This window comes from Vigna unguiculata, chromosome 3 (genome assembly GCF_037176805.1).
Source record: "Vigna unguiculata cultivar grain cowpea cultivar isolate G323 ecotype 2 chromosome 3, ASM3717680v1, whole genome shotgun sequence".
In the NCBI taxonomy this organism is placed as follows: Eukaryota; Viridiplantae; Streptophyta; class Magnoliopsida; order Fabales; family Fabaceae; genus Vigna; species Vigna unguiculata.
Genome location: NC_140794.1, coordinates 8,560,292 through 8,576,580, shown reverse-complemented (window position 1 = coordinate 8,576,580; position 16,289 = coordinate 8,560,292).

Sequence of the window (16,289 nt, the reverse complement as noted above, 5' to 3'; positions counted from 1 at the left end):
CAAAAGTTTTATCTAAGAACATTAAAAAAAGAAAAAAAACCGATCCACAATCCACATTTATGCAAAACAGACTAAGTACTAAGTTTGAGAGACGGACATAGATGAATCAAAGCGACCGGCATTGCCACACTAGTTGGGAGCATTATTGAGATTGAGACACATATTTATGAGTGATGACAAAACAATATCAATCGCATAATTCTTAGTTGGCACCCACGAGCCATATTCTTATCCATGTGCACAATGTGCACCCTTCCTTATTAATCACTACTATCTAGTGCATACTACATTCTTACATATATTCAATGCATGCAAATATTTTAATTAAAATATTAAGATTTATGTGTTATAATTTTTTTTATTCAAATACGTTAATATCATATATAATTGTAGTGAAATTAAGAATTTTATATTGTATAAGAGTAGGAGAACATAAATGAGTTAAATAATTGGTGAACTTTTCATACTCAAGTTGTTACTACTAATGTCCGAAAAAATTTACATTTAACTATACCAACAGAGTATATATAAACTTAAAAAATAATATTAGAAAAAATATAATATTTTTAGTTTTATTTTCTTTTTCTTCTACTATTTGTGAATTACATGTACTTTTTTTTTCCTTTTTTCTTTTATGTTCATTTCCATCTCATTTTTTTAAATTTTAATTTTTCACTCTCAATTTTTTTTTTTCATTTCATGCACTAATTCATAAAGTAGGCAATCCTACTCGATCCTAATTCAAATAAGAGGTAGGAGTGGGCATGGATTGGATATTTAATGATCCAATCCACATCCATTTTATATCCAAATAATTGGATTAGATTTTTGACCCAAATCCATTTTTTTAGCAAAAGTAGTTTGGATTTTTTTAGAATCCAGATCCAAATATTTGGATCAAGATTTAAATCCAATCCAAATATTGGATCAAGTTTAAAATCCAGAATCCATTTTTAATAAAAGAAATTTAAATTGAATTTCTTAAAACTTGTGTCATTAAGGCCCGAATGACTCGGATGAGATCGACGATCCGGACGGACCCGACCACCCGGACGATCAAGACCGGCCCGATGACCCGAACGAGCTCGACAACTCGAATGGGTCGGACAATCCGAACGGGTCCGAAAACACAAACAGGCTCGACGACGCGAACGGGCCGGACGACCCGAATGGGACCAACGACCCAGACGGGCCAGACGACCCGAACGGACAGGTCCAAATAGTCGGGCCCAATCGGGTAGTCGGGCACGTTCAAATCGTGGGGTCGTCTGTGTCGTCAGGTACGTCAAGGTCATTAGGCTCGTCTGAGTCGTCGGGCCCATCCGGGTCGTAGGGCCCGTCCGGGTCGTAGGGCTCGTTCGTGTCATCTTGTCATCCGGGTCGTAAGGCCCGTGTAGGTCGTCAGGCTCATCCGGGTCGCCAGGCCCGTCAGGGTCGTCCAAGTTGTCATGTCCGTCCGGATCGTCGGGCCCATTCGGGTCGTAAGGCCCGTGTAGGTTGTTAGACCCATCCTGGTCGTCGAGCCCGTCCAGGTCATCGGGCCGTCTGGGTCGTCAGGCCCATTCGGGTTGTCCGGCCCGTTCGCGTCGTCGAGCCAGTTCGGGTCATCGGGTCATCTGGGTCGTCAGGCCCATCTGGGTCATCGGGCCCGTACGAGTCTTCGGGCCCGTCTGGGTCATCGGGCCGTCTGGGTCGTCAGGCCCATCCGGGTCGTCGTGCCCGTCCGGGTCGCCAGGTCGTCCGGCCCATCCGAGTCTTCGGGCCCGTTCAGGTTGTCAGGCCTGTTCAGGTTTTTGGGCCTGCCTGACTCGTTCGAGTCTTTGGGCTACCTGACCTGTTTTCGTCATTGGTTCTGCCTGGTCCGTTTGGGTTTTCGGTTCTGCGTGACTCATCAGGTCATTGGGCCTGATCGACTCGTCCGGTTTGTCGGGCCCGCCTATCTCGTTCATATCTTTAGGCCCGCGCAACCTCTTATGGTTGTCGGGCCTGTTCGATCCGTATAGGTCGTCGAGCAAGGTCTATCCAAGTCTGAATTTAGTATAGTTCCTCTCAACCTTTAGTCTAACCCAACTAAAAATTTAAATTGAAAATTTGGATTGGATTTTTTGGATTATCCATATTTAAAAATCTTGATTTATAAAATGGATATCCAATCCATAAGATATATAAAATGTAAATTAGATTGGAATCCATATCCATTAAATGGATTTTAAATGGATTAGATTTTTAATAAAATGGATTATAAATTGAGTGGATTGGAGCAAAAGTGGATTGGATCAAGAAAATTAAATTTTTTGCCCACTCCTAATAAGAGGGTTTTCTTGGTTTGTAAATATTTTAACTATCCTTTTTGCTATATGAACTCAATCTTGATTCTGATAATTGAAAAAAATATTATCTCAACGAGTTATGCTTATGTTTAGCATTTACTTGTTTTAGATCTTTAGAATTTTAAGCTATTTTCTCAATCACTTAAGGATTAAGTGTGCAAACTTAAACTTTAGAAAACTATCTTTTTAGTTTTTGTAAGTTAGAGAGCAAACTTAAGTTAGTCTTAGGAAGCGATAACTTTGTTCAAATTGTTTTGGAAATGTAGAATAGTTAGTTATGTAATGTTTGATTGTGAAATTTGAACTAAATGATAGATTATTAAGTTTAAGAATAGATTTTGAGATACTTGAACGATCATAAAGTTGAACTATACTTTTTTTGTTTGAAAACTTTGAACTCATAATGAATGAGACTAGGTTGGGAAACATTTTGATGAGATTTTTAAATTGTTTAACAAATATTTATGTGAAATAAATTACTTATGTTAGAGGGTGAGAATTGTGATTTAATTTGTTAGGAGTATTAGAATTGGATGAGTTTGGTATTGTATTATATCAGTTGAACCTTGATTTATAGGGTCATTGTAAGAAATTGATGTTTTGTTTGGAAGAAAGTTTCAGTTCAACGAAGTTAAGCATTTGAACATCTTTAGAATTGTAAGTTTTGGCACAATTTATTATTTTTTGAAAATTTGGATTTTGCCTAATAGTCGTTAAATAACTATTTGTTCTTTGAGTAAAATTCATTTGTTTGAAACCTTGATATGTTTGATTGTTGGTAGCCATACAATTGCTAGACGAAATTCATTTCAATGAAAATTTGTCACTTTTGTTTGATAGGCGAGTAAACCACTAGCAAACTGAGCAAAATTGGTGGATGAGTGAACATAATGTTTATACTTTAAGTAATTTACTTTTAAATGATATAATTATTTATATTTCGTAAAATTATATTTTATCAATATCTTTATATTTAAATATTATTATAAACTGATGAATATTGAATTCAAATTTATATGTATTATAAACTGATGAATATATATATACACACATGGTAGCTCCCTCGGCTCCCTCTATCATACTTAAAATCCGTCAGTGATCTCATCTTGAGTAAAACTCATTTAAATTTCTAAGGTCATACCTCTAACTACAATAATAAAATCTTTATTTGAACCAAGCAATATAATTTATTAAAAAAGTCATGACTAAAGATAAATATAATAAATAAATAAGATCAATGCGTAATTAGAGATAAATATAATTAAATACACGAAATCAATGCTTAACTAAAGATAAATATAATTTAAAATAAGTTTAAAGACACCTTACTTAATATAAACATATAAATAAAAATAATTATGAATAAATAATAAATAATAAAATAATAAGATAAAACAATAGATATTTCATTTTCTTACCTTAATTATTGCATTATTGCGGAGGATTTATCCTAATTATATTTAAAAGTTTTAAGATACTCTCTATATTTATTTGCTCTATGTTTTTTCACACACCTTACACTCCACAATGTTTTTTCCTCTATTAGTTTTAACTAGATTCCTTTATACATGGTTCTAATTACATTAGTTACGACTTTTCATTCTAGATTTTATTTTTTTTTTTCTAATGACCGTAATAGGAGATAAGATCTGCTACTTACCATGTGCAATTTTATCTCATCCATTTTTTTTAATTAACTATTACTTAATCATTATGATTATAATGCATTACAAGAAAATTTTTAATTAGAAATCAATTTTTGAAATAAAAAATAGTTAATCACAATAATAACAAATTTATATACTAATTTACAAAATTAAAAATTATTAGTTATTAAAATAGTTATTATTATAAATAAAAAATTATAATTGATACTAAATTAGTCACTAATTAATTAAAAATCAATTTAAAAAAAAAACTAAGTTATTTTGGTAACCAAAATCTAGGTAGGTAATTTTTAGTAACCAATTTCATTTGGTAGTCAAAATCATGGTTGCTAAATTTAAGTCTAATTTAGTGACCAAGTATAATTTTTTATTCATAACTAGTCTCTAACCCGTGCATACGCACGGGTCTTTTGTTTTTGCTTTTTTTTTTTTTTTAAATAATATAATTAATATTATATTTATTATTTATAGAAAAATGTGTAATTAATTTTTAAATAAAATTTTTAAGAGAAAAGTAATAAAAGATATACATTTTGTTAATAGTAAACTATGCATATTTTTTTTATTTAAATATAATATAAAATTATCTCATAAAAATATGATATTATATTTTTATAAATTTAATAATAATATTTATAGTTTATGGTCATTATAATTGAAATATTTAAATAAAATAAAAAAATATCAATTTTGATTAAATAAATATTTTTAAAATCCATGTTTAAAATATTTATGATTAAAAAATATTTATTTTGCCATGTATTAAAATATTGTTGATATTATAATATTGGTAAGAAATATAATTTATAGAAATATTTTAAAAGAATATAAATTTTTTGTTAGCTAAAACTTTGAATGAAATAAAATTAAATAATAAATAATTTTCTAATAATTTTTGCATGAAAATCATATGAAAAAATTAAAATGAAAATCAGCAGAAAATTTAGTAGTTTCCTGTCGAATTTTAAGATTTATTTAACATTTTTTACTAATTTAAATTTGTAAAAACATTTGCAACAAATATAAAATTTTTATGTGAAATTTTCTAAATTACATTTTTTGACCTTTGTCAAAGTTTGTTATTTTTTTTTGTCAATAATAATAATGAATTTATGTTAAAAAGAATATTAATATGAATATTAATACTAATATTAGTGTTAAATACAATAATCTATAACTATATAAAAAGATACATCAACAACAAAACAAATAAAAAATTCAAATAATTAAATATGATCCTAGAGTAAATAAAAGTAAATTGTATGTCTAATTATAATAATAATAATAATAATAATACTCCAGATTATTATCCGGTAATGATACAAATAATCTATAACAATATATAAAGGGGATTCCCTTTTTTGTGTCCATATTTCAAAATACCAATTTTACCCTTTATATATAAAGGGAATTCTCCTTTTTGTGTCCACATTTCAAAATACCAATTTTACCCTTTAAATATAATAATTTATTAAATTTTTAAAAATTGATCGTTACTCTTACAAGTTTTTTATAAATTCGGCTATCTATGCTTTTTTTTTTCTTTATTTATCAATGGTTATTCTTTCATTTGTTCTGATATATTTCACTTTATTTTTAATAAACATAATTTTAGTTTATATAACAACTTAATAATATTACAATATTATCACCTACTAATATAATATCACACATATTTAAAAAATCATACACACAGGCGCGATAGCGCCTGTTTATGCTAGTAATAATAATAATAATAGGACAACTACATATATGAAAAGATACACATCTTTGGTGTCTTCTTTTGTTTTTACAATTTTATCATTTTAATTATTATTTTTTAAATTTATATGATTATTCATAATAAAAAAATTATTTTTTCAGTTTTATTATTTTACTAATTTTAGTAACTATTTTTTTATTTAATTACTCTGATGTAATGATAAATCAACAACAAAACGAATAAAAAAATACAAGTAAAGGATAAAATTGTAATGAATAATTATTTAAATTTAATAAATAATAATTAAGAGGATAAAATTGTAAAAACAAAAAAAATACATAAAAAATGTATATCTCTTTACATATTTAGTTAGAATATTATTATTATTATTATCACTACGGGATATTATTATAAAGTTATTATTATTATTATTATTATTATTAATATCACTATGGGATATTATTATTATAATGGTATTATTATTATTTATATTATTATTATTATTATTATTATTATAGTTAGACACGCATCCTAATTTTATTTACTACAAGATCATATTTCAATTAGTTGTCGTCCTTCTTAATTGTTTTGTTGCTGATGTATATATATCTTTATATATAATTATAGATTATTAGTATGTCAATATTAGCCTTGGTATTTGCATTGACATTAATAATTATAACATAAACATTATTATTATTATCATTTGTTTGTTATTATTAATATCATTATTATTTTTATTTAATGGTTAAATAAATATAATAACAATTATATTATAATTCTAAACATATTTGAAATAAATAAAAAAACGGACACACACGCACGGGTCATATACTATTATGATTATTTTGTAAAATCAATTAACTACACTATATTGTGATATTAATTTTATTTATTATATTTAAAACTGATTTTACAACTTCATTTCATTGATAATAACATTTACAACAAAATAATCTATAATTTTCATGATATTTATTATTTTATTTTTATATTATTGTTATTATTATCAATTATAACTCTAATTATCGTTGTTATTATTATTATTATTATTATTATCAGCTCTAATTATAATAATAATAATTATTATGATCAGTATTACTATCAACTATAAGTATTACTATTATTATTATTATTATTATTATTATTATTATTATTATTATTAACTACAATTATTTTTATTATTATATTACTATTATTATTATTATTATTAATTAGAATTATAATTATTATAATATTTATTATTACTATTATTATTATTGTTGTTGTTATTGTTATTGTTGTTTTTATTATTATAGTTACATACACATTTTACTTTTACTTACTATTTATGAATCATGTTTCAGTTACTTGACCCTTTTATTTGTTTTGTTGTTTATTTATTTTTACATTTGAATAATTATTTCAATTCAAAAAATAGTTACTAAAATTAGTAAAATAATAAAACTGAAAAATAATTTTTTTATTTTAAATAATTATTTAAGTTTAAAATATAACAATTGAAAAAACAAAAAAGGACACCAAAGATGTTTATCTTTATATATGTAGTTGTATTATTATTATTATTATTATTATTATTATTATTATTATTATTATTATCACTACGTGATATTATTTTAGTGTTATTATTATTATCTATTATTATTATTTTTATTATTATTATTATAGTTAAACACACAATTTAATTTATTTAATACGAGATCATATCTCAAATTACTTGCACTTTTTATTTGTTTTGTTGTTCTTTATTTTTATATTTGTGGAATTATTTGAATTTCAAAAATAGTTACTAAAATTATTAAAATGATAAAATGGACAAATAATTTTTATTCTGAATAATTATTTTAATTTAACAAATAATAATTAAGAGGATGAAATTGTATAAAAAAAAAGGACACAACAAATGTATATATCTTTATATATGTAGTTATTGTATTTTTTTTTATCACTACAAAATATTATTATAATGGTATTATTATTATTATTATTATTATTATTATTATTATTATTATTATTATTATCCTACATAGTAAGTAAAAGTAAATTTTGTATCTAACAATAATAATAAAAACAACAACAACAATAATAATAGTAATATAATAATAGAAATAATTATAATTATTAATAATGATAATAATATTTATAGTTGATAGTAATAATGATTATTAATTATAGTTGATAATAATAACCCGTGACAGATCTTGACCAATAATTTTGGATGAGCCAAAATAATTTATAGTAAAAAATTTTGAACTCATCAATAATTTATTCGGAATAAAAATCTCCAATTATTCCTTTTTGAAGTTAAATAACCATATTGTATTTAACAAATTCATCTTTCATATTATTCCGAATTTTGTTTTGATAATCTTCGTTATAGAAAATGAAACATTAAAAGTTAAATAAAATGAATTAGACAATCAATCAAGTAAAATATCTTTAATTTGTTTGTTTTTGTCAAAGATTGACATAATTCAATAATGGTCGACAAATCTTTCAAATTTGAATGGGCATGAACATCAACAATAAAATATGGGAGTGAAATTATAAACTAATCATATATTTATCAATATACATTTTTTTAAGTTTAAGACAAAAAAATAATTTATCATAATCTAATAAAAATTGAGATGTAATTACTACAAAAATATACAATAGTAATAATATTATATATTACAAATAACAGTAATAACTTTACTACTAATAATGTTAATAATACTAATAGTAATAATATATAATAATAACATATAATAATAACAATTATTATTATTATAATACTAATATTTGTTACAATTTTACTATTATCACTATAAATAATATTTATAATAATAATATTATTAATAATTAGAAATACTAATACTTATAAAAATACTACAAATAGTAATATTATTTATAATTAATATTATAGTTGAAATCATAAGTAAATGAAAAAATAAAAACAAATTGACTTTTGTAGGATTTGAACCCGGATCCTTTTGTACCAGAGTTTTAAAATGACGAAAAAACTAATTTTTATGACACGTGTTAATAAAAGAAAACGGGTATTGTAGTAATTTTGATAGTATCTTCTTTTCTTGGTATTATTATTACAATAGGATCATATTTCCATTACTTGTCATTTTTATTTGTTTTGTTGTTAATGTATATCTTTATATATACTTATAAATTATTATAGTTGACATTAGTCTTAGTGTTAGCATTAATTATTATTACAACAGGATCATATTTCCATTACTTGTCATTTTTATTTGTTTTGTTGTTAATGTATATCTTTATATATAATTATAAATTATTATAGTTGATATTAATCTTAGTGTTAACATTAATATTAATATTTATATCATAAATATTATTATTATTATTGGTATTATTATTATTATTATTATTATTATTATTATTATTATTATTATTATTATTATTATTATTATTATTATTATTATTATTATTATTATTATTATTATTATTATTATTCATAATGGTGTTATTATTATAAGTGTGTTTTTTAATTATAGAAAATGTTGTTATACTAAATATTTTTGCAAAAGAGAGTTTTAATCTTTTAAATTTTTATAATTTATAATTTATATTAATATTATTATTAGTATTTTTAATGGTTAAATAAATATAATAACAATTATATTATTATACTAACAAAATTTAAAATAAAAAAAACAAAAAAAAAATGTTCACATGGATCATAGACTATTATAATCATTTTGTAAATTCAATTAAATGTATTATATTATAATATCAATTCTATTTATTATATTTAAAACTGAAATTATTATTGCATCACTTAGATTTACTATTTCATTACTTTATTAACAACATTTAAAACAATATAACTTAATTTTTATAATATTTTATTACATAATACTTTCACTATTTTATTATTTTAATAATAATAAATTTTTGTAGTTTTTTGTTTTCATAATATATAAAAAGATTAATATATTATATATTGATATTATAAGTAATACTATACTAATATTTTTACTACTACTAATATTGTCAATAAATTTGATAATAGCAACAATCATTTATTAATATATAAATATGATTAATAATACTTATAATATTAATAAGAATAATAATAACAGTAATATTTTATTATTACTAATAATGTTAATAATTTTCATAATACAAAATATGATAGTAATAATACTATTAATTTTACTATTAATTTTCGTATATTATAGTTAATAATTTTTCTAATTACTTCTTTACTAATAATAATAATAATAATAATAATATATAATAATAATGTTAATAATACCAATAATAATAATATATAATAGTAACATATAACAATGATAATAATAATAATAATAATTATTATTATATTAATATTGATTATAATTTTACTACTATCACTATAAATAATATTTATAATAATAATATTATTAATAATTACAAATAATAATAATAATATTTATAAAAACATTACAAATAATAATATTATTAATAATTACAAATAATAATTATTATAAAAGTATTACAAATAATAATATTACTTATAATTAATATTATAGTTGAAATCATAAAAAAATGAAAAAATAAAAACAAATTGGTTTTTGTAGGATTTGAACCCGGGTCCTTTTGTTACACAGTTTGAAAATGACGAAAAAACTAAACTTTATGACACTTGTCAATAAAAGAAGATGGGTAATGTAGTAATTTTGGTGGTATCTTCTTTTCTTAATATGTAATAGATTGTGACTATTTTAGTAACAAATAATTTTTAATTTTGTAAATTGGTATATATATAAATTGGTCACTATAGTTACAAATAATTATTAGTCACTATTTAGAATTTTTCTTGCAGTGATAATATTTTTAATTTATTATTTCGTAAATTCTTTTTCTATCTATTTATCTATATATAACTTTATATATATATATAAATTTATAAACAATAATATTGTAAATTTAAAGGTTTTGTTTATACGTTATTGTGAATGGTAGAGTATAGGTCCATGGTTGGTATATGTTTAATGTATGATTGAAATGAGGTATTTTATTATAGTTTGAATTTCATGAATAAAAATGAATTTGATTTAGTGTGCATATATTCGTATATGTACATGACTAATTATTTTATTATTTAACTATAAATTTATACAAAAAATGTAACAATTCAAAATTTATTTCACAAAAGGTCATATTCCTAAAGCACTTTTTATCTACCTTTTTTTCTATATTTATGAAATAGTTGTTAATCCTTTTATAGATCTAAGTTCACTTTTGAGTAAGGTTTTTTTTTTTTTTTCTTTTTCTAAAGTTGCTTTTATGGAAAGGGTCACATCCTTGGGTTAGGGCTATGCATGTGAAGTTTATGAGAGTAAAGATGAATTTTTATTAGTTCAGGAGTGTGATGACATGTATCAATTGTTGATTAAAGTATTTTACATACATGTTTAGCATTCTTGTAAGAAGAGTAAAGTTGAAAGCTTAAACAAGGTTAAACGAGTTGTACAGGTAAGAAAAACCAGTTAGAAGTAGATAAATCCTTAGAGTACATGATCCAAAGTGTGAATGTTACTTGATCATAATGTTTTGAGTTTTTATGTAGAAAATGTGTTTTGTTGGATAATATTCAGAATATTCCGAGTTTTGACATGAATAATATATGTGATCATTATCCGTCAAAGTTTTTAATCTGCTAGCTCGCTTTGGCATGGTTTGCCTACCTCGATAAACTGGTAGGCCAAATGTGAGGTGGGGAGGTTGGCTCACTCACTCACTTTTTTTTAAAAAAAATAAAAATAAAAATAAAAATGATTTAAAAATTAACTTTTATATATTATATTCTTTTAAGGATATAAATATATAATAGTATTGTAACTTAAATCGTTAACACTTATAAATTAAGTTCCAAATATTAATTATAGTAGAGTGATTTAACTTGCAAATATAATAGTTATTTTAATTTATCTAATTAGAGGCATTATTTAGTCAATTAAAAAGTTAGAAAACGTTTATATGATTAAATATATTTTTAAGATTTATATATATGTTTATAAAAACAAAAATTAAAAATTAAAAAAATATAAAACTTTTTAAAAAACATCGACGGGTCAGTCCATGTGCATGTTGGCCCACCTTTTGGTGGGACATTTCATGAATTTCAGCTTGTATTGCTATAACAAGTCATCTGACTCATCTTGTTTTTAGTGGGCCAATAGCAGGGTGAGCAAAATGGACTAGTTGACCCATTTTGCCACCTCTAATTTTAGGTTTGGAATATAATTAATGTCATGGACATATATTACTGGTTAATCCTTTGTTGTATGAATGAGATATCAAATTGTTGAAAGTAATAAAAATGGTGAATTGATATTGTTTGTGTTTGTGAAACTCTAAATGAGTTCTAATATGACATAATGTGTTGGTAAAATGAAGTTAAGGATGATTATGTGTGTTATTGCGAGTAAGACTATAATGATCCTTAAATTAGAAACATTCATTATTAGGACGTTTTGTATCATGTTCTTTTAAATTTAATTGAGTTAGATGGAATATGTTGCATATTGTAAAATGTTTCAAGTGAGTCAAACCGGTTCAAAATGTCTTATTTAGAAACAAACTACTAAAGTATATGTATGAAAAATGGGTTGTAACATTTTTTTTATTAATTTACCAATATGCCTAAATTCTACACCTCACATAGTGATTGGGTAACCAATCATTTATTTAAAAACTTGAAAGGTTTAGTTTATGAAAAAAAAATACTTTAGACTTATCAATTTCAGTGAGAAATAATTTCATTAAGAAGTTTAAATAGTTTCATAAGTAGACTTATCAATTTAATCATCGGTCTATGAATCGTTTTTTAAAAGAAAATCTTTGTATTATGAATGAATTGAAAAACTTCAAACCTTACATAAAGTGAACTAAAATTAAGATGAATGTGAGTTTGACCAACTATAATATTAAAATAAAGATTTTAGTAAAATAAATGAAGAAGAAAAAAGTAAAATATAGCCGTCATATTTAAAGTTGTTTTTTCAAAATATATGTTTTTTTTTCTTTAAATTTGTTCATTATTTTACGAGTTTATTAAAAAATTACCTCTAAAATTTAAGAAAATCACGCTTTTTTATTTAAATATGTATAATAAATATTTTATAGAGTTATATAAAAGTTAACACTCTTACTTTGACTAATACCAAAGTGCTAAAAGTTGAAAAAAGTGAATTTGTTTCAAAGAGTGTCAATTGGCATGAACGTCTAAGAGGCAAAGATATATATATTTCCATAGCCACCAAAATTTTCTCAAATTGGAATTTTGTTGCTCTATTCATGTCCAACACAATATAGAAACTTCAAAGTAAAAAAAAATACAACATTTCAATTTAGTATAATTTAGTATATGTACACTACTTGAACTATTACAAATTATGTATTAAGCAATACGCTATCACATAAACATATAACATCTATTTGGTTCTCCATGAATCTCAATGATACATCTTTCATAATATAAAGTTTTTCAACAAGGTAGGTTCTATAAAATTAAAAACTATATACTTATAGATCATTTATACTCCATCTGACAATCAAGTAGGCTCACTATTTCTCGACCTTCCTACCTGTAATATTATTTGCTTAGGTATAACATAGGATCATTGTAGGTAGATAAACCACAACCAAATACAAAAAATAGGGTAAACTATTATATTTAAAAGAGAAAAGACTTATAAATTGTCCAAAATGATTAAAACAAACAATCACTCACAAACACTAACTTTATTCACTCATACACCATTATCTAGATAAACTACAACGACTACCTCGAAAGGATTTCGTGTATTAAGCCTAATATAAAAGATTATGCATTTGTCATGAGGATCCCAATAGATTTTGGTTTACAAAACCATGGCTCTACCCAACCTTTTTACATGACAAGGTTAGTTCACATATGACATGCTAGAAAGGTTCTATTTCACACTAATTCATGTCATAGGAATTTCCATTAACTCTCACTAACTAAATACCTTGTTCCGCATAAGATAAAATATCTAGTAGAGTCTGAATAATCTCCTTTCGAATTGACTCAATACACCTAACACAAGAGTTAAATGCTTTCTCCCTCAAGAGTTATTCCATATTCATCACATCACAACCACATCTTATATTGAACAAATATTCATCTACAGTGTTGAGATGACAAATGCAACCCTTTAACCTCACACATGCATCACACAAACCAAAAAGATTTTAAAAAGAGCAAAAGCAGAATTTACTCTATTCGACATATTGATCGAGTAGAAAGATAAACCTTACCATAAGAGTTCTATGACATACTCCTATCTTCAAACATGAATGATGAAGCCAAAGATGTAGAGAAAAGGTTGAGAAAAATTTTTAAAAAACAAAATTTATAGAGAGGGTAATTCTTATTAAATTAAACTAGATTAATAAAAATCTCTATTTATAATATGACTTTTATTAATAAAATAATAGAATATCATTTTTAAGGTCACTATTAGGGATGACAACGGGGCGGGGACGGGTTTCACTATCCCATACCCATCCCCGTAAAAAAAAATTCATCCTCATCCCCATACCCAAACCCAACGGGTATCAAACTTTTGTCCCATCCCCATCCCCACCGGGTAACGGGTATAATCTCGTACCCATACCCGTACCCGTTTACTTACTACTTTAATATTAATTTTAACAAATTTTTATAAAATAATAAAAATTACAGTAAAGGAAACATAATATTATCAAATATTCAATATTAGGAGTATGGTTGTTTCTTTGATATCAAATACTTTGAAATAAATTATAATTGTTTACATTTTAGATTAGAATACCAAATAAAATTTAATGAGAACACAAACATTTAGTAAATTTGCAAACATTAATGAAACCTAGTTGATAAACTTTAAAAATATTTTTTAAAAAAACTATAAAAGGAAAAAATATTTTTAAAAAAATATAAAAGGAAAAAATATTTAAATTAAAATATATTTTAAATGTTTGTTTACTTCAATTTTTTTAAATTATAATGAATCTATATTTTATACACTAATAAAAGTTATATCACTTGATCAAAATGATGCAAAGAACAAATAATAAACATAATAATTAAATTTTAACATAGATCTTGTATCTTTTGAACCACAATATATGTTGGATGGTGGTAAAAAAATATTTATGACAATTACATTAAATTTTTATATTATAGTAAATAAAAATTATTTATACAATTATATTGAAAAAATTAAAGTATGATTGTAATGAGTTAAAAAATAAAAAATATTAGATAAAATTTATCAAAATAGTATTCTACATGATGAAAATAAAAAAAAAATAAAAATATTAAGAAATTATCAAATGTGTGTCTTATAAACAATTTGGAGACTATTGGAAGTAATCACACAAAAAGAAACAAATATATAATTAAGGGTATGGTAAGATGAAAAATATCTTAGAGATCTAAGAAAACTTTTCAAATATCAACATATATACTCAATGGTTGATAAAGAAATGACGCAAAGAATAAATAATAAACATAATAAAATTTTATCATAGATCTTGTATCTTTTAAACTCCAATATATGTTGGATGGTGATAAAAAATATTCATGACAATTACATTAAATTTTTATATTGTAGTAAATAAAAATTATTTATACAATTATAGTGAAAAACTTAAAGTATGATTGTAATGAGTTAGAAAATAAAAAATAATTAGATAAAATTTATCGAAATAGTATTCTACATGATGAAAATAAACAAAAATAAAAATATTAAAAAATTAACAAATGTGTGTCTTATAAACAATTTGGAGACTATTGGAAAGAATTGCACAAAGAAAAAACAAATGTATAATTAAGGGTATGATAAGACGAAAAATATCTTAGAGATCTAAGAAAACTTTTCAAATATCAACATATATACTCAATGGTTGAAAAATAACAAAAATTGTTTTAGCGAAATAAAAGAGTTATTGAAATGAAATAAAAATTAATAATAATAAGAAAAGATTTTTTTTTTATATTACCAAGTAAATGAAATGTTTATGCTATTAAACACTTAAATTAAGAGTATTAAACATTCTCATGTGAAAGGAAAATATACAATAAATAAAAATATTAAAAAATAATAGAAATATTCAAATGTTAGACATAATTTTTTTTTAATTGACATACATCATTTTAACATAATTACATAAAGATTATGATAAGATAAAAAATATATTGGAGATGCGAATGAGTTTCATGACAAACCAAATATTTAGAAGAAATAAAAAATAAAAAGAATATATAGGGTTACTTAATTAATTGTGAATATTTTAATAATTTAAATGATGATGGAAATATGGCGGGGACCGGTATTATGGCGGGGATATATTCATCCCCATCCCCATCCCCATACCCAATTGAAAAAATCGGGGATTCCTCATACTCATACCCATACCCAGTCAATGCGGAGATTCCCCGTCAAAACGGGGACGGATTTGGACAATACCCACATGGACGAGTTTATTTGCCATCTCTAGTCACTATTACTCTTTGTTATTTTCTAAATCCTTAAAAAAAATAATTAATAACTAAACCCAATTAGGCTTAAAAAAAAC